Source organism: Marmota marmota, unplaced genomic scaffold (genome assembly GCF_001458135.2).
Source record: "Marmota marmota marmota unplaced genomic scaffold, marMar, whole genome shotgun sequence".
NCBI lineage: Eukaryota > Metazoa > Chordata > Mammalia > Rodentia > Sciuridae > Marmota > Marmota marmota.
In genome coordinates, this window is record NW_026000211.1 from 2,861,280 (window position 1) to 2,884,807 (window position 23,528).

At 35.9% G+C, this 23,528-nt stretch overlaps 1 protein-coding gene and 1 long non-coding RNA gene across 6 annotated transcripts in view; one reads left to right on the forward strand and one right to left on the reverse strand.

Annotated features, from left to right (window-relative positions):
- Positions 1-12,884, reverse strand: part of Dlc1 (DLC1 Rho GTPase activating protein) — a 389,714-nt gene extending 376,830 nt beyond the window's left edge. For 2 of the 5 annotated variants that reach the window (XM_048791801.1, XM_048791798.1), the window contains exon 1: positions 11,796-12,109. The gene's annotated coding sequence lies outside the window, so the exon portion shown is untranslated. Of the gene's footprint in view, positions 1-11,795; positions 12,119-12,563 lie in introns of those variants that run through there. The other 3 variants (XM_048791799.1, XM_048791800.1, XM_048791803.1) reach the window with 3 other exon arrangements.
- Positions 12,885-17,076: 4,192 nt separating this feature from the next.
- On the forward strand, positions 17,077-23,003 carry LOC125612875. Its single transcript, XR_007343350.1, has 2 exons — positions 17,077-17,171; positions 21,850-23,003. It is a non-coding gene; the product is annotated as an uncharacterized LOC125612875 (long non-coding RNA).
- Positions 23,004-23,528: the final 525 nt, after the last annotated feature.

Consider the following 23,528-nt stretch of genomic DNA (forward strand, 5'->3'; position numbering starts at 1 on the left):
TTTATATATATATATATATATATATATATATATATATATATATATACACACACACACACACACACACACACTATATATGTGTATGTATACACAGAAAAATATACACACACATTTACATAAATATACCCATATAATATGTATGTATATATGTATATACCTACACATGTGCATGCACATAATATGTGTATATATACATATATACAACACACACATAATATAGAAGTATAAATGAACACATGATTGATTTCTGACTGTATATACATATATTTATATATATACTTGTGTGTATCTCTCTCTCTCTCTCTCTATATATATATATATATATAGATATACAAATACAATAAATGAATGTGATTAATTCCTAGGCTATTTTTAGATACCATCACACAGTCTTCCATATTTAATAGATGGGAAAAGGAAGATATAACAGTATTGTTACCTTCCTTTTCTTACTTTTTTCCTTGGAAAGTTAGAGTTTATTCTGGTTTAACTTAGAGATTTTGTTCATGTTTACCCATCTCATGTTAAATTTCTAGGTTATATTCTGTTTCTACCGTTGCTTAAAGCGCATGCGCACACACACACCCCCGCACCCGCCCCCCACCCCCACACGAGTGACCACAGAACACGTACTCAGTCCCTGTGAAAAAGCAGAGAAGATACAAGGAGAATAATCGCCTTTCACTTAAATGTAGATTACACTTCCTAAAAATGTACTTTTGCAAGAAAAGAATGCATCTGAACCAAGAGGATAACACCTCAAATCTTTGTTACTTTGTGGTCTGCGTCATGTTAGTGGGATGGAGACACTGGGAATATGAATATCTTCTTGAAGTTTTAAATTTTGATGTGTCTTAGCTACTCTCAGGATGTCAGTTTTGTACATACTATATGACCATGAACATTTATTGGAGTGAATTAGACAACTAGGATAGACAATCTTAGAACAGACATGAGTTTAGCTTAATACAGTTCTTCAAATGTGTGGTTAACTAATGTCAAAGTGACCCCTCATCACACATCAGTTGTACAGGCTAACTTATGTTCCTTTTTTCTCAAAGAAACTGTCAAAAAATCAATTATCCAGCAAACTAGATTGTGCACATTGGGACACTTTCCCACTGCCACCCAACTCAACAGCAAAATGAAGAGAAATGCTTTTCACCGACAACTAAAGTATCAAGATGCTCATGTGCAGCCAGAAGGCTCAGTGGAGATAAGAATTTTTAAAAATTTCCTTTATGAGCAAAAAGCAAAAATGTTAAACACTTTTAAAAAGCATTTCTATGAGTTTAGTCAGGACAGCCAACTTTTATTAAGAGATAATTAGTGCTCTTTTTTTGAAATATTTACATTATGTAATCCACATTAGAGGAGGATAGAATTAAGTTGTGGGGAAAAGTTTTAATAATACAATGCAAGAATTTATCTCCTAAGAGTCTATGCAGATGTTCTTTCTTTAGCAGCAATCTGTCCTTAATCCCTCACTAAATCATTCTCCATTTACTTTTATATTCTTTGTCTAATGCTGGAATTTACTCATTATACTTCATTAGTTCTCAATGGAAAACATAAAAACTCCTGTTGAATTTTTTTATTAGTAAATTGCTCAATGGAGATTGAAATACTACATATGAAATAGATTCCTTGTCTTTAAGCTGCCTGGAAGTCACAGAAATGTTAACAGATTACAATATAAACCATGTATAATGAGCCAAGTAGAATAAGTAAGATATCACTTTTTCTGAGAGGCACATCCAAGTTCCCAACACATTTGGTTTTCAGAAGAAAAATGAAGAAGTAGGCACAGAAATTAAAAATATTCTTTTAATGTTAATCTATTTTTAAATTTATATCTCAGAGCTTTTATGGAACTTGGAAAACTTTTTCTCATTCTTTGCTCTCAGAATAGAGTTACTCCAGGAATCGGCAAATTTGAAAATTAACCCTTGCCCTCTACTAGAAGTCCGCTTATCAGAAAAGAGCAGGGTGTTGCAAAATTGGAAGCTATTATTTCGGTGGTGCCCTATTTTTACCGCCAGGTTCCTGAGCAGTATCTAATTTTCTTGCAGGGAGGAGTCCAAATCCTGGCAGGGCTTGACTTACCACCCACTTTATAGCTCAGGGCAGTCAGTCATGGAGATTCTCTTAAGGTTTTCTTAAGCCACCCATGAGAAATCTGAGGAAATCTTGGAACATTCATGGTATTTTTTCTGCTATCACTAAGACCTTTCTGGGGATATGTGGTTTACAGGAGGTCTTTGATTTAAAACAATCATGAGAGATAATATTTTCTCACAGATGCAAATGTTTTTTTTTTTTTTTGGGGGGGGGTCTCCATTTTTTATCTTTCAAAAGCATAAAGCCTTTTCAATAGTGTTCCACCCTATAAGTTCAGAGCACCTGTGGCGTTTAGTACCACACTGTGCCTTAGATGAGTTATGCAAAGCAACTCATTAATGAATCATCACTTTGCAGTATGTCTTCTCTATAGAATCCCTTATCACCAAGGAAAGGTATTGCCTTTTCTGTAACTTTTTTCAGTTGGAATTTTTCATGCAACAAGAAATAGCTTAGAGTTAAATTTGGTGCTAAAAGTCTGGTGCCTCCCCCACCCCTTTTTTGGATGGCAAAGTAATATGATTGAAATGTGGTTTCCCCTCATTATAAAAAGGACATTTCTGTGCAATAAGGGATGTGGGTTATAATGCTTTATCATCACCATAGTGAGTTGCGGCTTTGCTTAAGTGGTCACTTTATTTTTAGCTTTGCTATCATTTCTAAGAACACTCCAACAGTAGACCTAGTAATCACTAAGTGTAAATAGAGATAACAGCTACATGAACACAGGTGCTCAAATAGCAAGGTTACAACAGGGGAGTGAGGTTTAAGTCGTTACATAAGCTCAGTTTTGACTGAAGTCAAGAAGAAGAAATTGTTGGAGTCTTCACCAATTCCATTAGTTCAGTATCCTTTTAGGGGTCGATGCCTCTGATATAGCTTTCATCTTACTTATGCTTAATATCCATAATTTTACTTCATTTTATTTTCTACCTATATACATTTGCACTTGATTTTATCACTGCTTGCTTTCTATGTGGACTCATGTAACTTTTCTTCTTTTTTTTTAAATATTTTTTTTTGGGTTGTTGATGGACCTTTATTTTGTTCATTTATTTGTATGTGGTGCTGAGAATCTAACCCAGTGCCTCACACATGCGAGGCAAGCACTCTACCACTGAGCCACATCCCCAGCCCTGGAATTATGTAACTTTTCATTTAAAACTATTTGTAGAAGCTCATGCTTCTGTTTCTTAAGCAATATTAAGGGAATCAGAAACTTTTCATGATAATGATTGTTAGAGTCTGTAAACAAGTCAAAATAACACCTGGCATTTTGCCAGGGGAATGTTAAAGTTCGTAAACAAGTCTGGATGGTGCCTGGCAAAATGTCAGAGGGAGTGGTTTGAGAAGTAACAAAACCGAGCCATTAGGTGTAGAGATTCCTGATTGGTTGACTGATGTATCTAGTTTATGCTAATTAGATAAGCTGTGTGGAATGTATAAATACTGCTCCTGTCCTGCAATAAAGGGCTCCTACTCCTGCTGTATCAACGTACACAAGTTATTCGTCACCCGCCCGGCTATTCTGCCCAGCCAGCTGGGCTGTGGCAGATGGTGGCCCGTTACGGGGAGCCCCGGGACACTCGGGGGTAAGTGACGAAAAAAAAGCTGCCCGTCCATAGATAGGACGGGGGCAATCTGCTCGTCCCTAGGCAGATAGGGCGAGAGGAAAAATGGCCATTTCAAGAAAATGGAGAAGATTGATACAGTATGTTTGTGTCTTGTTTTGTCTCAGTGTATTGTATTGTCTTTGTGATGAAAATATGGAAGGGGTGAGAAGTAAATTACTAAGGGAAGAAGGCACCCCAGTGGAACCAAGAATAGTTAGGGCATGTGTTGATAAGAGCCCAGGAACTCTAGTCAGAAAGAAAAAGAAAGTTCAGAAGAAGAAGGATTATCAGGAAAAAAGTTGCAGCAAAAGGCTATTACTAAATACTTTTCGTTACCGGAGGGTGCGTGAAGCGGAGAGGCGGCTGCCGAGTGTGCAAGCCGGTCACAGCGCAGCAAGGATTTTCCAAGAGGCGGCGGCGACTGGCCCTTCCCCGCCTCCTGGCCGGGGAGCTGGCTCTTCCACTGCCGCGAGCCCAAATCTAGACCTGACCTGGAGGCACAGTCTCGCAGGCTCTTGCTCCCTGTGCCCAGTAGCAGTTTGAGTCCGGGACACTCCCCAGGGCCATCTGGGGCTGCCCAGGCACTACAGCCAGCAGAAGACGCTACTGGTGTCCCTGATGTTTGGTCATTTTCAATGCCAATAACTAAGCTACAATGGTTCTCCCACACCTGGAAGCTGATGAGTAATGAGCACTATTAATGCTTATTTCAAATGCAAAAAAACCTTGAGATAATGTACTAAATTGTTCAGAAGGTTGTTTTCTTAGTAGAATGCTACAGGATTTTCTTTAGCCATCCGGAGTTCCTGCCTTCGTCCCAGTGCCGGTAAAGACCAAGGTGGAAGAATTTCCAGTGTTGCTGAAAACCGGACAAGACTTTGGCTGAGAAACAGACGAGACTTCGGATCAAGCTAGCTGCCTGCAGAACTTACCTGGACTGTGATTTAAGCTAGCTGCCTGCAGAACTTACCTGGACTGTGATTTACCTGGACTGTGAGTTAATCTATTGAGACACTGCTTTACCTGGACTGAGACAACAAACTGTAATCTATAACAAATTGTAACTCGGTATCTTTGCTAACGGTGTCATTGCTGGTATAATTTTTCCAAGGGCTTCTTGCATGGAGCCATCAATTGGCTTGGTATTGTGGCATTTTGTATCCTCCCTTTCTGTTTGTAGCAGGTTATTTATGGTGTTTCTGTAAAAACCACTATGGTCGTTATTTAAATTAAACAAAAGGGGGAAATGTTAGAGTCTGTAAACAAGTCAAAATAACACCTGGCATTTTGCCAGGGGAATGTTAAAGTTCGTAAACAAGTCTGGATGGTGCCTGGCAAAATGTCAGAGGGAGTGGTTTGAGAAGTAACAAAACCGAGCCATTAAGTGTAGAGATTCCTGATTGGTTGACTGATGTATCTAGTTTATGCTAATTAGATAAGCTGTGTGGAATGTATAAATACTGCTCCTGTCCTGCAATAAACGGCTCCTACTCCTGCTGTATCAACGTACACAAGTTATTCGTCCCCCCCCTGATTATTCTGCTGCAGCCGGACTGCGGCAGATGGTGGCCCGTTACGGGGAGCCCCGGGACACTCGGGGGTAAGTGACGAAAAAAAGCTGCCCGTCCATAGATAGGACGGGAGCAAATCTGCTCGTCCCTAGGCAGATAGGGCGAGAGGAAAAATGGCCATTTCGAGAAAATGGAGAAGATTGATACAGTATGTTTGTGTCTTGTTTTGTCTCAGTGTATTGTATTGTCTTTGTGATGAAAATATGGAAGGGGTGAGAAGTAAATTACTAAGGGAAGAAGGCACCCCAGTGGAACCAAGAATAGTTAGGGCATGTGTTGATAAGAGCCCAGGAACTCTAGTCAGAAAGAAAAAGAAAGTTCAGAAGAAGAAGGATTATCAGGAAAAAAGTTGCAGCAAAAGGCTATTACTAAATACTTTTCGTTACCGGAGGGTGCGTGAAGCGGAGAGGCGGCTGCCGAGTGTGCAAGCCGGTCACAGCGCAGCAAGGATTTTCCAAGAGGCGGCGGCGACTGGCCCTTCCCCGCCTCCTGGCCGGGGAGCTGGCTCTTCCACTGCCGCGAGCCCAAATCTAGACCTGACCTGGAGGCACAGTCTCGCAGGCTCTTGCTCCCTGTGCCCAGTAGCAGTTTGAGTCCGGGACACTCCCCAGGGCCATCTGGGGCTGCCCAGGCACTACAGCCAGCAGAAGACGCTACTGGTGTCCCTGATGTTTGGTCATTTTCAATGCCAATAACTAAGCTACAATGGTTCTCCCACACCTGGAAGCTGATGAGTAATGAGCACTATTAATGCTTATTTCAAATGCAAAAAAACCTTGAGATAATGTACTAAATTGTTCAGAAGGTTGTTTTCTTAGTAGAATGCTACAGGATTTTCTTTAGCCATCCGGAGTTCCTGCCTTCGTCCCAGTGCCAGTGAAGACGAAGGTGGAAGAATTTCCAGTGTTGCTGAGAACCGGACGAGACTTTGGCTGAGAAATGGACGAGACTTCGAATCAAGCTAGCTGCCTGCAGAACTTACCTGGACTGTGATTTAAGCTAGCTGCCTGCAGAATTTACCTGGACTGTGAGTTAATCTATTGAGACACTGCTTTACCTGGACTGAGACAACAAACTGTAATCTACAACAAATTGTAACTCGGTATCTTTGCTAACGCTGTCATTGCTGGTATAATTTTTCCAAGGGCTTCTTGCATGGAGCCATCAATTGGCTTGGTATTGTGGCATTTTGTATCCTCCCTTTCTGTTTGTAGTAGGTTATTTATGGTGTTTCTGTAAAAACCACTATGGTCATTATTTAAATTAAACAAAAGGGGGAAATGTTAGAGTCTGTAAACAAGTCAAAATAACACCTGGCATTTTGCCAGGGGAATGTTAAAGTTCGTAAACAAGTCTGGATGGTGCCTGGCAAAATGTCAGAGGGAGTGGTTTGAGAAGTAACAAAACCGAGCCATTAGGTGTAGAGATTCCTGATTGGTTGACTGATGTATCTAGTTTATGCTAATTAGATAAGCTGTGTGGAATGTATAAATACTGCTCCTGTCCTGCAATAAAGGGCTCCTACTCCTGCTGTATCAACGTTCACAAGTTGTTCGTCACCCTCCGCTTATTTTGCCCAGCCAGCCGGGCTCCGGCAAATGATAATAGTAAAAGCAGAAAAAATTTCCATTTATTAAGCATGTGTAATGGATCAGGTACTATGTTTGGTGTGTTACTTATACTATCTCCTTTAGTAGTAATACAAAATACTCATAAATAAGAAGAAATGTTTGCAGGACTAAGTAAACAGCTTAATATCAAATAACTTTCGCTGGGCAGGGATTTTTATCTCCTTATTTTGTAAAGGCAAGATATTGTTAAAGAATCCTTTTTTTCCCCCCTGATGCTGCGTTATTTGCCTAAATTCTATGTGACTTCGTTTTAATCACATCTATAATGGAAATATTGAAAAGTTGTTGAGGGGAAATAATAACAATGAACTAACATAATCATAATGAGATAATAACACGCACAGAGCACTTAGTTTAAGGCACATTGCAAGTACCCATGGAGGCTCGGTGCCACTCTGGGTGGCTGCTGCTGCTGCTGCTGATGGTGGTGGTGGTGATGGTGATGGTGATGGTGTTGATGGTGGAGATGATGATAATGTTGATGATGGAGATGATGAGAAGGACTCCATCAACTTTTGACTGATCTTGGGTGCAGAATTCATGGCTGAGTATGAGCTAAATCTAACTCTTGCTTTTATTTCAGTATATAGGTGTGATCAGACCAAAATGTAAAATGCAATGATTCAAGGACTCAAATGGCATAGAGTCAAAGCCAGCACTCTGAGCCTGCCCAGGACTTTTCTGGTGAACCACTCTGTTTAAATTGTGGAAAAATCACTAGTGCTCTGTTCTCTCTACTCTCATGTAACTTTTCATTTCAAAAAGCTATTTCTGGACGCTCATGCTCCTGGTTCTTAATTAACTTGAAATGTCATCTTACAAGAGTGATGCTAACCTCTGGCCTCAGCCTTTGATGACTTTTGCCAACCACTTATTTTTCTTCCCCTTTAACAATTATTATTCCATCATTAATAGGATATCTGGAAAAACTCTCACAGATTAACACTTTTCAATCCTGATTATCTTTTGCCTTCCTTTCTCTTTTCCTCCCATTCATTCTACAAGCATTTATTGACAAGTGGTATTGACAATTCCTAACATGCTAGATATTTTGCTAACTGCTGGGGGAAAAAAAAGGAAGCCCTAATTAAATTTCTAAACTTGCTCTTTGATCTTTCTAATTTCCTTTAATAGCACTGATTTTTCTTTGAATTGTTTGAACTGTATTACGAAAATATTGTATTACTGCAGTCCAATACAAAAGCAATCTTCACACATACAAACAGCTACAATTGTCTCTTCCATTCATCTCTCAATGAGCAAATTCATATGTACTAAGTGAATTGTTGCCTTTCAGTTTTTTTGCATCTGAGTTCCTGTTTAATCCTCTCAAGTCCACTTACATATACTCTATAATCCTTTGGTCAAAATGTACAATTTCTCCTTAAACTCAATTTCAAAGTTTACAGCTCATATTTTTATTATTTAACTTCCTTAAAAATGAAGGCCAGGGCTAGGGTTGTGGCTCAGTGGTAGAGCGCTCGCCTAGCATGTATGAGGTACTGGGTTTGAGCCTCAGCACCACATAAAGATACATAAGTAAAGGTATTGTCCATCTACAACTAAAAAAATTTTTTAAAAGTTTAAAAAAGTGAAGGCCATATATTACTCAACATTCTAAGCTAGCAAATATCAACACATAACCACAGAAATAAATTCTATATCACACTAAAGCCAATCAAGAGTAGTGCTTCTCCATAAACCTGTTTGACTTAAATTGTGCTGAATTTTATTAGACCTATTCTCCTGTACAATTATTGACACTTCTCTATTTTGAAAATAAAATTCCTGCCCCAGGTCTGGGTCATATTCCATTTGACCCTGTGTTATTCCATGATAGTTTCTAAAGAGTTGATCTCATTGTAAGACAATGCAGTCACAGTTCATTCATTTTGCAAGAAGAAACAAATAAAAAACACATAAATTTTAATTGCCCATTTAGACTTAAGGCCATGGGACCTAATCCTCTATAAATAAGATTTAACTATTCCTTAAGAATTTTTAGCAAGGTGTAAGGTAAGGATAGGTTTGGCAAAATGTAGACAAATTCCTTTTATTAAATTATAATCTTCTTAAGAAAAAAAAAGAAATGATGAGCTTCCTTACTAGTAATTGTGCTGTCAATTATAGATTTCTGCTGACTGCATTTACTCCTCATTTCATAAACACAGAGTGTGGTGACTCTGGAGGTGTTGAATAGTGTATCTTTTAGGTGGTATTAATATTAGGAAAGTCAATCTGGTTCATGAAAATGAACAAAACCAAACCAAACCAAGAAATATTACCCAAGTATCATAACACACATTCTCTGCAAAGAAAGGTCATCTGTTAGAAATGGAATATACTAGTTTTATGAGACAGGCTCTTGCTTGGAAAGTACAGTGCTTCAGTCCTACACAGCAGTGTATATTGTCAGATATGATATATGATACAGATGACCCAGCCAACTCTCCCATTTTACACTGCACTGGTGAGACATTCATTTATATACTGTAAAAAAAAGTCTGTATTCTGTAACTGAAGGACTTTGTAGAAGGCTTAGTGTAGATATATGAACCAAAGGATTGGAAACAATCTGTAGAAATGAAGGTGAAATAAACTGGGATTAGTTGGTCTAGAAATGTACATTTATGTTTTCATAGTCCATTTGAACTTTTTACATTTCCATTGAAGAAAAAGCACATAGAACTAAAAATAGGCTGAAACAATAGAAATTTAGGTTAGATTTGAAAAAAAAAGGCTGGGTACATTAAATTCTTAAACCAATTCCAAAGGAGGAATTGTAAAGTTACTTCTGAAAATCACTGGTTGGGATAGTTTTTTTTTTATGATATCATTTGAATACAAGAATGTGAAGTAGACAAACTTTTTTCTAGACCTGTTTTTAAAGAAATGCTAGTTTTAAATTAATATAATCATTAGCATATGAATAATTTTCTTGAATGAACATGAAACATAAATAGTCACAAAACAATTTACTCCTCTAAAGTGTTTTTTGAAGCCAATAAATCTTTTTAAGAAAACATTTGCATTTGAATAAACTATATGATTTAGTGAATTTGATTGTTTTTTAAAAATCATGTTTTTTCTTCATTAGTTACATTGGTATAGCTTTAAATCTTTGTGTTTCTTCATTAGAAACTCTATTTTTCTTTCTGCAAAGTAATCTTCCAGTGGACATGGTCATACTTCGTCATGCATAATTATTATTTGAGAGCAACACATTGCAGAATGAAGTTATCTAAATGACGAATCAAGGCACTGTGGTAGTACTGTCATCACTTCTTTGAGCTAGCAGTATGACCTTGGACAGGTCACCTCTGAATGCCATTCCTCAGCTTCCTCGTTGACAAATTCAAGAGAATATTGAGAAGTTGTGAACTCTTATGCTCTTTCCTTCTCTGATGTTCTATTTAAGAATTGTATTATTGTTATACTATAAATAAGTCAGAATTTCTTCCCTTCCTCCCTTCCTTCCTTCCTTTTTCCCTTCCTTCCTTTCCTCCTTCCCTCCTCCTCTCCCTCATTATCTCTCTCTCCCTCCCTCCCTCCTTCTTTTCTTCTGTCCTTTCCTCGTTTTCTTTTCATGGAGCTGAGGATGGAACCCGGACCTCATACATGGTAGGAAAGTACTCTACCACTGAGCCACACCCCCAGTCTACAGAATTTCATATTTAACATTTAAAAAAATAAATGCTATATCTCATATTTTAATTTTAAAATAACTTGAACTGTTAGTGAACAATTGAAAGTCATCAGTGTATTCTCAATTTCTGATCCAACTGTCAAAACTTCCCTCCTTTAGCATGTTTTCTCATGCATCTTATACATTTGGACATTCATGTGAATATTAGTCCCTTTACATATCATTTTATATTATTTCCAAAAGATAATCATTTTTATTCTGAGTATTCAGGAATATAACAGTATGTTATTTATTATAAGCCCATGCTACTTTAATCCTTACTAAATTTCTTTACTCATAGAACACACATTTAAATGTGAAGACATATTAGAGATTAGAAGGCATAACAGAAGACACATTTTATTCTAGTGGAAACGTAATTTTAGATTATACTATGTATGGACATATGATCACTTTTTGTGTGATTTTACTGATTTTGGCTACTTTGAAATAGGAGTGTCATTGTCATTGAGATTTACTTCAATTATTCAAAACAGTCACACAAAATATGATCTAAGGAGTGAATGAAGGAAATTTAATATGAATTAAATCCACTTCTGATGTTTACATTTCCCAAACTCATGTTAAATACAGTTAGGACAGACGTAGTATCTGAAATTTCAAGTTGACCGCTTTAAAAACATGAAATCTTTAGGATGTACCATAGCAGCTTGTGGCTGAAACTGGCTTGGGGAAATAGTGAAGAATCCAGCCTTCACAGTGTTAATTGTGACACAAAAAAATTCTTTGGGCGCTCATGATTAAGAAAAAGTCACTCTAGTGCTATCTACCCTTTCCTTTGGCAAAAGAAGGGACAATTCATTTACACCTCACCCTTAATGTGTGAAGAGATGGATTTGTTTCATACTGTGCCATGTGGTAGAAAAACAGTCCTTATAGCTCTATTAATAAATAGGAATAAGAAGGAATGGAAACAAAGTGTTACTTTATAGAGGAAAAGAGGAAAATCTGTATGGAGTCTATTTTAGAAATGACATTTGGCTAAAAACCGACTTGACTCACAGTTTTCTACTTACTAAACATTTTCTACTCCTGGAACCAGGGCTTAGCTCTGAAACCTAGGAAATCACCAACTCTGCGCAAGATGCTAACACTTCTCTCCCTCTGCTTCTTCAAAGATTATCTCTAAGCATAGACAATCTGAGCTTCTTACCTAGACAGGAGGAGACGCAAAGCCAGGGCATGACACCGTCCAGACTCGGGCTAGGAGAGCAGTCCTTCCCGTTAGCTTCTCCAAAATATAAGTCCACATTTCGTGGTTGAGATCATGGCTCTATTCTAGGCAGTTGTACGTAGTGTGTGATTCTAACAAAAACACCCTCCGCAGCTGGAGGGAGCCTCCGCTGAAGCCGGATCCTGTCAAGGCGTTCCTAGTGACTTCTGTCTACTAAATTCAGACCGATGTTTTGCGAAAGGGGCCTCCACCACCAGGCCCAGATTGCCTGGAAAGTATTTCCTGCCTCTGAGAAGTGTGCATGTGAGAGAGGCTGCACGAAGCAGAGGGGAGGGGTGGAAAGAGGGCAGGGCGCCTGGGCTTTTAGGAGTTCTGAGTTTTCACAGAACTGAAGTGAGTTTGTCAAAGCTCTTGAGGTGATTAGCTAGAGAGTCATAAGGTCCTAAAGCTCTTTCTATCCCACACTTGGGAGAAAAAGGAAAAGCAAAAAAAAAAAAAAAAAAAAAAAAAGAGAGAGAGAGAGAAACAAAAGAAAACATAGTTTTACCCCCATCGACAGTCTCTCCACTATATTAAATGTATAGACACAGCTTCATCAAAAGACCTTTGCCAGGGCTCATTTCTAAAGATCTTTCAAGAGAGCAAGATGAATTGAGAGCTTTTAATAGTCATTCTTCTGAATTTTACCCCCCTACACACATACGCTTTTTAAAATATTACTTAAAATTTAAAATGCTGCAGGCTTACATTTTGTACCTGAGAAAATCTGTAAGTCGAATCCCAAGAATCCAGTAAATGGAATGTTTTCTTCAGGTCCTCTCTGATCCCAAGAATTCTTCACAGAATAAAGTAGTTTGTGTCACAGCACATGGAGCATTACCTCCAGTTGCAATCCTCCAGTTTACACAAACCCAGGGCTGGAAAAGCAGAAGACAGACTCCATCTTGATCATATTAGAGTCTTGCTGACATTAAACACTTGCAACTGCTTCCATCTAGCATGACACAGTCCCTGAATCACAGCTCTAAAGCGGCGCACAGTATCTGCATCCTTTGTCCGACACAAATTTTGTGAACTATCATCTGTTTATCTTTTCTGCTTTCTTGTGCCTCCACTGAATGACTTCCTCCTAGCTGCTCCAGGCTGGGAACTTGGACTACCATTTGGTTTTGATTAAAACCAGACAGCCAACTCTAGAGAATTTAGGGAATAAGCTAATGGAAACTGCAAGTATGGCTTTAATTAGTACATCAATTAATAATAGATGTTAGCTCATCTTATAATAAGATGTCACAAACACAAATGCAGAGGAAGCTAAAGTCATTTTAGCAAAGGAGTTATATCAATTTTCCTTCTTTTCTTACCCAGAATTCTCCCTGAGGAAAGTGGAAGGAAAGATGAGGTATGTGGCCTTGGGACATTCAGGTTGTGGAGAAACTAGTGGGGCAGTTTTGTTATTTATACCAGAGAAGCAGGAAACAGCATCGCTAAGTTTGATTATCTTGTTTGATTGAGATTACTCAGTAATGTTTCCCTCCACTTTACTTGTGATCAATGGATTCTGTTGCTATTTATGACTTAAACATTTTTTTTTTTCAGCAACTGGCAATCAGAGGAATCTAATTATTGGGTCTGCATGTGGGTTGAACATTTTTAGAGTTTTTCAATAATGGGAAGTGTGAGAATAATTCCAATCCCAATAGGATATATGAGTGACATATAAGGAGGTACAAATTAATTAAGCCTGTTTGCCCTTATATCCATCCTTTTCTGCTCTGAAATCATAAGTAGTTTTCATTGTTCATGTTTATTCTCAGTTTGTTCTAATTACAACAAAGGCAAGCAGATCCTCCAATATCATAATGACCATCTTTTTAATACTCTGTGAAAAGACTGATGAAAACTCAAAGAAGTATGTGGCAGCTACTACTTCTGTTCTTATGAGATAGCTAAAATCTCTCAATATTGTTTCAAAACATGATCTATTTTAAGACATGTCAAATAGCAAGAATGACTTGAGGAGGAGAAGTATTCAAATAAAAACATAACGGGAAGAAAAGGTTTCTAAACATTTAGATCTAAACCTTACTTGTTAAAAAATGAGCATTTGGAGTCTTTAAATTTAACCTTTAAGCATACAAGAAGGACACTCATTCTTTCATAATTGTTTTTCAACGTATTTGTATTCATATTCAAAGTACTTTCTTGGACACTAGCCCATTTAGTTTTCCTACTAGTCTTTGTGTATATTTTTTATTTTACAAATAAAGTATTAGGAAGTTATTTTCTCCCAGATAAGTGATGGCAAGTGACCAACTCCACTTCAGAACCTAGTTCTTTTAAGTTTTGTGCTTTAATTTTTTTTTTCTCTACAAACTGCCTCCCTTGACTTCCACTTAATTACTGTGTGAAATTGGGAAGACTTCTTAAATGTTTTGAGTTTCAGATTCCTCTTTAAAAATAGAGACCCTTCCATATAACTTGCAGATTGGAAAGCAGGGTTAAATTTGTGTGCTCATGTGTTTATATATTTATATTTATTTTTCTAAGGAAAACACTGGGGCAGAATGGAATGGGGATCAATACAATGGTTTTCCTAAAATAACCTGTATACTTCCATCTTTATCTCTGCCTCTAGTCCTTCTTTATGGTTTTTCAATATCATATGAGCATCCTATTTAATGCTTCTTAAAGTCTCCTCTGAAATGTTATGGCCTCATTCACTCTGCCTCTAACAATCAGCTTTGTTTCTGTTTATATTGGCCTGAGGAAGCAACAAAACCCTTTTCACATACATTTATAGAGTGCCTTTTTAGATATCTAGATACTCTTATTAGTCAGTTTCTCCTTAAACATTAAACCAATATTTTGTCCTTTCTTCTCCAAACAAACAAGACTTCATGTTTTCTTATTAGAAGCATTGCTTCCTAAATCTTTAATCACTTTTATTTATTTTTCCTTGTCTGTTGCCTATATACAAAGAAATCTCAGAACTTATATTCTCATGCAGGCTTTACCAAATATGCATATAGATATAAATAACGAGATGCTTCTTAAATGCTACACATCCTGTCAGGCCCATAGCAAGGGGTTTAAAATATCTGTCCCCTTCTTGCTTTCTATTTGTAAATCTAAATATCTTACTCTGTTGAATATCTACACTCTACTAGATCAGACCATTACACAAAATTATGTGTGTGTGTGTTTTTTTTTTCTAATCTGGATGTTTGTCTGTAAGATGAACTTATCTGGAGAAGGTACATGTAAAAACTTGAAAAGGGAGTATCAGGATAGAAGCTTGGCTCCAAAACTAGCCACCACTGTGACCCCGTGAAAGTTACTTGACCTGCATAAAATTTACACTTAACCTCTGTAACTAAGGACTTTCAAGATTAGAGAAGATAATCCATATAAGGCAGTCTACTTTGATATAATGTTCACTGGTAGCTAGAGTTATTTTTACGATTATAATTATTTTCTTTTTGGATTTTTTAATCTCTATTTTGGATGATATTTTTAGAATCTCTGTCTATCCATCAAACTCCAAGTTAAATGTATACATTTGAAACAATGGTATCAATAGAACAATTATTTCCTACTCTTTGGGGAGAAAAGAGTAGAAGAGTATTGAAAGTTATTTTAAAGATCAAATTTCTTCACATAGACAACTATCTAAATAGTATCTATGTGGCTCTGATAAATCTAATTAGCTGGCTGATTTGCTATAATAGTTTATATACTGATTTCTCATTAAGAAAATTTGAATCTGTGAAATATGATATATCAAGAACTATGTAATGTTTTGAACAACCAACAATAAAAATTAAAAAATAAAAATAAAAAAATGAACATCAAAATATACATTTTATGCCAAAAAAAAAGAAAATTTGAATCTGAACTACTTTAAAAAATTAGTTATAGTTGGACACACACCTTTATTATATTTATTTATTTTTATGTGGTGCTGAGGATTGAACCCAGTGCCTCACATGTGCTAGGTGAGCACTCTTCTGCTGTGCCACAACGCCAGCCATGAATCTGAACTACTTTTAAAGACTTATTCTATGACTCTAACATTGTCCAATAACCCTTTGTGCAGAGCAAGATCTATGCTTTGAAAATAGTGTTTTAGGGCCTGGGGATATAGCTCAATGGTAGAGCACTGGCCTAGTAGGTGCAAGACCTGAACTTCAGTCCATATCACCTCAGGAAAAAAGAAAAGTGTTTTACTCTCCAAGAATTGAGTAAGAGCCGAGTGTGATGGTGCACACCTATAATCCGAGTGGCTGGAGAGGCTGAGGCAGAAGGATCTCAAGTTCAAAGCCAGCCTCAGCAATAGTGAGGTGCTAAGCAACTCTAACATTATCTCTAAATAAAATACAAAATAGGGCTGGGAATGTGGCTCAGTGATCCAGTGCCCCTGAGTTCATCCCTGGTATGACCCCTTCCAAAAAAAAAAAAAAGAATTAAGAATCTTCATTAATTCAGCACTTGCAAAATCAGTACTTGAATTAACTATTTTGGTAAATGCTGGTGGTAGTAAGTTTTATTCTTTCAATTTTAATTGTTTCATAATAGTAATGAACTTGAAATTAATACTTAGAAAAAATAAATGTACTTTTAAAACACTTTAAAAGTTTTCACATGTATACAATTTGTATAATAAATGTAGAAACACTTTATTAGTGAAAATTAATTTTCCAAAAATCTCTATTTAACAACTTTGCTTGTAATTTATTAAAGTTGCCAAATATGTCAAAGCAACAAAAAAAAGTTATTTGACAGAATTTTGAGTTAATTTTTTCAATAATTCTTACATGTACCTTCTCCAGATAAGTTCATCTTACAGATAAACATCCAGATAGGGGAAAAAACACAACATAATTTTGTTTAACAGTTGTTATGTGCATTATAAATTTTTGATTAACTTTGTCAAAAATTTTAAAACTCCATTTTTTATACCTGCTTCTTAGATTATTATGTTCAATGCTCTCTTTTATTAAAAATTGTTACAATTCAAGAATTGTGATAGAGAAAACTATCTTCATAAATTTAAAGTTGTTTTAAAAATAAACTTAAATAGTAAAAATTTATATATAGTGATATATTAAATTATTTAATATCTTGGCCCTTGAACATTAAAATATATATAATATGTAAATATACATATATGTATGTGTGTGTGTGTATATATATATATATATATATATATATATATATATATGATCTTAGGAGTTGATAAATCTCCTTGTTTAATTCAATAAGCTTAGGACACCCTTAGAAGATGAAGATTATGAGTTCCAGAAATAGCAAGAGATGCTGCTTGAATGGAAAAAGAGAGGAGAGAGATCTCAGGTAAGCTCAGGTTCATGATGAGAAGCAGGTTAGGGGGTGTCTTGTAAGTGCTTTGGCTTTGACTCAGTAAAAAGTGGAGGTTTTGAGTAGACAAGTGACACGATCCACCTGACATTTCAGTAGGCTTGCTCTGGCTGCTGTGTGAAGAGACTGAAAGGCATTAAGGGCCAAAGCAAGGAGACCAGTTAGGAGGCCGCCATGGTAACTCTAGTGGTGATGGATGGTGGCTCTGTCAAAGGTAATGAGAAAGGTCGGATTTGAACTTTGTGTTGATGTTCTTCTATTAAATGCCATGCATATTGTTGAAGAGCTGAATTTTCCATGTAGGAAGTAGAGGAATATTAAAAAAGCCTTGTGAACTGAGAGCACAGGGGGAGACTATTGGTTAAACAGATAATAGCTAAGGAAAAACAAAACAATGAGAAATTTGCAAATATGCTTCTCTGGTGTGATTCTTTATATAATTAAGCACCTGTATTTCTCTGAAAGAAACCTAGTATCATCAAGTTCAATAGGACATTTTCACCAGTCCCACGCAGGTTACTACTACCTGTTAGACGATGCAAAGAAAGGCGTTGTTTTGCATTACTCTTTCTTCTGGTAGAATGTGTTTGCTGCTGTTTTCTAGCGTTTTTATTCCTCAGTTTATTTCTTGATTCTTCTAGGTGTCCATTGCTTTTGGAATTTCTCTACATATTTTAGATTTTTTTTAACATACAGTATCTTTACTTATTTATATGTGGTGCTGAGGATCAAACCCAGTGCCTCACACATGTGAGGCAGGTGCTGTACCACTGAGCTACAGCCCCAGTCTCTCTACATATTTTAATAGCTTATTGAGCTGGAACTGGCACAAAGAAAGCTGCATATATTTAAAATACACAATTTTATTGTTTTTGACAAATCCACGTACTTGTGATAACATCATCACAAAACAAAACACATCATCTCATGTCTATCTTCATCCCTCCTTTCTCCTTTCTTCCCCTCTGCTCTCAGGCAACCACTGATGTACTTTCTATCACTGCAGATTGTTTATGATTTCTAAAAATTTATGTGCATGAAATCACCTGCATATACTTTTTCTGTGTTCTTCAAGTTCATCTAATTATTTTGAGATCTATCTGTATCATACCAGTAGTCCATTTCTTCTTGTTGCTTGGTAATGTTTCTTGTACGGATATACCACAATTTGTTTACCCATTCATCTGTTGATGGACATTTGGGACAATAACATTAGGACAAATTTATTTGGCCAGTACAAATAAGACCATTATGAACATCCATATACAAGTTTTTATTTGTATATATTGTTTAATTTCCTTATATAGGTACCTAGGGTCTTGATAGGCATATTTTAATTTTTTTCAGAAACTCCCAAATTATTTCCTAAAGCCAATGTACAATTTATGTCTACCTGTAGTTTCTAAGACTTTTTGTTGTTCTATGAGTATGCCAACACTTGGTATGATCAGTCTTTCTAATAGACATGTAGGATATCTCATTGAAATTTTAATTTGCATTTCTGAATAATTAATAATGTTGACTTTCTTTCCATGTGCTTATTTGTTATCATTATATCGTTGATAAAAATATCTCTTTAGCTAGGTACAGTGGCGCATGCCTGTAACCCCAGTACCTCAAAAGCCTGAGGCAGGAGGATTGCAAGTTCGAAACCAGCCTCAGCAACTTAGCAAGGCTCTAAGAAAATTAGCAAGACCTCGTCTCAAAATAAAAAAATAAAAAGGGCTAGGGTTTGTGGCTCAGTGGTTAAGCACACCTGGGGTCAATCCTAGAACCAATATACACATATTGAAATCTTTTGTCCATATTTACAATATGGGTTGTTGGTTTTCTAATTAATAAAGGGGCAGATCTTCATATATTCTAAATATTCTAAAAGAAACAACTTCATTAGGTAAGTGGTTTGCAAATATTTTCTCCCAATATAGTTTGTCTTTTCATTTTCTTACTCTCTTTTTGGAGGGCAGATGTTCTTAATTGTGGTAAATGAAATAATTATCAGTGTTTTTCTTTTATGGATCGAATTTCTGGCCTCATGTCAAAGAAAACTGATGAATCTAAGACCACAAAGATTTCTCCTATATTTTCCTTTATTCTATGTTAGAAGTTTTATAGTTTTAGTTTTTACATTTATGTTCTATGATACATTTGGAGTTAATTTTTTATATTAAGTGTAAATAAAAATTCTTTTATTTTAAATACAGATATCTAATTGTTTCAGAATCATTTACAACAATTCTCTTCATGAAATTGTCTTTTCACCTTTAACAATCATCAACTGACCAAAATATGTATACTTCTATTTCTAGATTCTCTATATGTTGTATTGATCTAATTGACTCTCATGCAATGTCACACGACTAACTAGTACTAGTAGCTTTTTGAAGATGCATATGATTTTCTATGAAGATGATCATCATATTGTATAAGAATGAAGTTTTATTTCTTTTTTAAATCTTCATGCCTTTTATTTATTTATTGTTGTTGTTCTTTTTGCTTTATTCCACTAGAATAAAGCTAGAGTCTGCATTACATTGTTGAATAACATTCATGAAAATAGACATACTTCCCTTGTCTTGGATCTAATGAAAAACACATTTAACCTTTTACTATTAGAATATTAGCTTCAAGTGTTTTCCTTTTTAATCTTGTTGTTTATTGTTGCTGTTGTGGATACCCTTTTTGGTTTAACCAAAGCTTTGGCAATTGAATTCTTTCAAGTTCAGTTGTCCTCAACTGGAGGTGATTTTGTTCCCCAGTGGACATTTGTCAATGTTTTGATACATTTTTAGCTGTTACAACTGGGGCAAGGTGTCTGAGAAACATGCGACAGTTCACAGAACAGCTTCCCACAACAAATAGTTATCTGACTCACAATATCCATAATGTTTAGGTTGAGAAACCCTACTTTAGTTTTAGTTTGCTGAAAGCTTTTATCAGGAAAGGATGTAGGAATTTAAACATTTTTTTCTAATATGATTTTTATTTTTTCTGCATAAATTTTTCTTTTTAAGCTATTAATATGCGGATTCCATTGACTAATTTTTAAATATTAAACAAATCTTGCATTCCAGGGATAAACCAACCTTAATCATGGCATATTATCTTTTATATGTTATTGAATTTTATTTGCTAAAATTTTGTTAATTTTTGTATCTATATTAAAAAGAGAATTGTTTGTTGTTCACTTGTTATCTTTATTGTTTATTTTTAAGTTAATTCTATTGTGGTTGGAGAATATACCATGAATAGTTTAAATTCTTTTAAATATATGTCTTGTTTTATGGCTAGATATATGGTTGCTATGGTAGATGCATTGGAATAGAATGAGGATTTGGGGTTTTTGTTTGTTTGTTTTCTTCTTTTTTTTGTAATGTTATGAATGAGATATCTGAACAAGGTCTAGAAAACCGCAGTGTTTTCACCACTGTTCTGATGAGCAGGTATAAAAGAGCATCCATTATACATAAACTGGACTCAGAACTTCAGGGAACCTTTTGCTTCTATAGATTCTCATATTTTCATGGAGTAGAGATCACTGTAATCCTGATATTTTAAAGTATTATTCACTTTCATCTCCATCTACCAGTTTGATAACTATTTCTACTTGAGATAAATATTAATCAGGATTTAACCAAAGCTTTGGCAATTGAATTCAGCCAAATTTCAAATATAAACTCATCACTGCATGTGGCTGCAAAAATTTTTGTGTTACTATGGATTATCAGTCTCTCAGCATGCTAACCATTATAAAGGACACAGTTAAAAATAGCTTAAAGAATTCTTTATCAGACCTTAAAAACAGTTGATGTTCTTCACAGTATTTAATAGGATATCCTTACATTTATGCAATATCATTATCACAGCCTGGCCATAATTATTTTCTGGGATAGAGCAACACATCAACAGTGTTTTCTTTCATGAACTTCAATGACATGTTTCCACTTAGTGTGAGAAATGAAAATATATATTAAAAAACCTTTTAAATTAAAGTTTTCATGAAATTTCATTTGTCATTGTAAGTTAGAGAAAAATATAATGGGCAGAAAGTAGTAAGACATTTGCCAAAACTTAAATGTTAGAAAAATAGTTTGAAAGAGTTTGTAAAACATGTGTCCTAATAGGTTTCTTCTATCCTTATGTTGGAAGGTAGAATTTCACTACCAAAATAATCCTACTGTGGAATAAAATATAAAAGAATTTCCCCTACTTGTATTAGTTATTCACGGGCCAAAGCAGAGTGTCGGTTATAGTTGCCAAGTTCTTAGGTAGACAAATGAACCTCAGAAATGCAGTAGCTAGTTTATGTGGGGCCTTGCTGAGCTTCAAGTTTTTTAATGAGTTAAAATAATATTTTGGGTCTTGAGTAAAAGGTGTGAACTATTAAAAACACAGATATTGGACTTTAGAATTTGGGACAAAAACAACTTCACATGTAAAGTCAATTTGAGCAACAGGCTCATTGAACTTGGAGACAGAATCCCCTGGTGATGGTCTCTATGAATGATTTCCTTGCACTGTATAGGGGCGGAGCAGGTCTGATGGTTCTGAATTTCCTAGAGAAGATTGTTCCACAAACATTATGTATGCTCAGAAATTGTCTTAGCTCACATTTGAGTAGCCACGTCAAGTTGATTATTTTCTTGCCTTCTAGATGAGAAGATCATGAAGATAACAGTAATGGTACTTATTGCTCAACAAGAAGATAGAAACCAAAGCAACACATATCAGCAACTGGAGGAAATGAATTACAAGAAATGGTTTTCTTAAAGTGTGTCTGGTAGTTTTGTTATTTCAACCTTTTTTTTTCCAATTCTGATTAGAAAAGAAAAGAACAACTAAACAGCAAATGATTTGAGCATCCACTGTGTACCAGACACAGTGTTGTTGGGGATTTGAAAGATAATTGTAACAATTGCTTTATCATTTGGTAAGTTTTGTAAATACTTAGACATGCACAGCACCCTATAAATATTTGATATTGCTTTATTTTCCATTTTAAGTGAAGTTCATTTTAAGGTTTCTTCCAAAATCCTTGTTATCCTAAGGCCTAACATTAATGTTGGTACCTGAGGGATTAAAGGCCAACATGAGAAAGCCAACCAGTATTAGATTTCTCTCTCCTCAGACCATTTTATACACCTTCTCCCAGTCCTCTCTGATACCTCATACAAACTTCTGATGCCCCAAGTACCTCTATTAATACATCCATTTTTAAAGAGGGAATTGTATTATGAGATAATACAGAAAGCAACTTACTGCTGAATTTTAAAAATTCCTTGAAATGAAAACCACAAAGGAAATACCAAGTTGCTTCTCCAAGAGATGGAGGAAATTTGTAAGACAAGATATTCAGTTTCTGGTTTTTGCTTTCATTCTTTGAAGACATTTCTGTGTTTCTTGGCTCTGTGTGTATACGTGGGTGTGTATGTGTATTTGGGGGGGGTGTGCGGGTGTTTCCAGATACATGTAGCATAGTTTTGAGCCAGACCACATGTCTGTGAGTCAAATTTTCAGCCTGCATTTGTCTTAAACCGTGAAGCTTTGGGTGTAACCTAACAGAACCTGGCAGGTTGTCTGAATAGTTCTTTCAACACTTGACCCAGAATACAGTAAATCATATGACATATTGTTCCAATTTTACATTAGTGCTCATATTTTAATAAAAACGGAGGAGTGTGTTCTATCAAGAATTTTTTTAGTATAAACAAAAGCTAGTCACAGATCCAAGCTATTAGAGCATTTAATATTGGAGTCACAAAATGTAGCTTACTTGGTTTAAAAACAAAAAAACTGGAAAAAAAAACTATACATGTAAATATTTTGGCATTTGGTGTGGACTGAATTGGGTTCCTTCCAAAATTCATATGTTGAAACCTCAAGCCTCCAAGTGACAGTATTTAGAGATGGCACTAACTCAGTTTAAAGGAAGTTAGGAAGCCAAGGCTCTTGAGATGGGATTGGTGCCCTGATAAGAGGAACAGACATTGGAGCTCTCCTCTGCCATGTGAGGTCATAGAGAGAAGGTGGAAGTCTGCAAACCAGGAAGAGGTTCTTTGCCAGGGATTAACTGCCCAGCACTTAGATTTTGGACTTTCTGAATTTCAGAACTGTAAAAAAATATGTCTATTTGTATAACCACCAAGCCAACAAATAGTATTTTGTTATAGCAGCTTGAGCAGACTAATACAGCATTTTACATTGTGTTAATTTAATGAAACACTCAATTCTGGCAATTGTCCACAAAAAACAGTAAAAATAATGATGATAATAATAATAATGGAGGGAATTTGATGAGTTATCCCTTTTTTTCTTGCTAGTTAAATTTCTGGG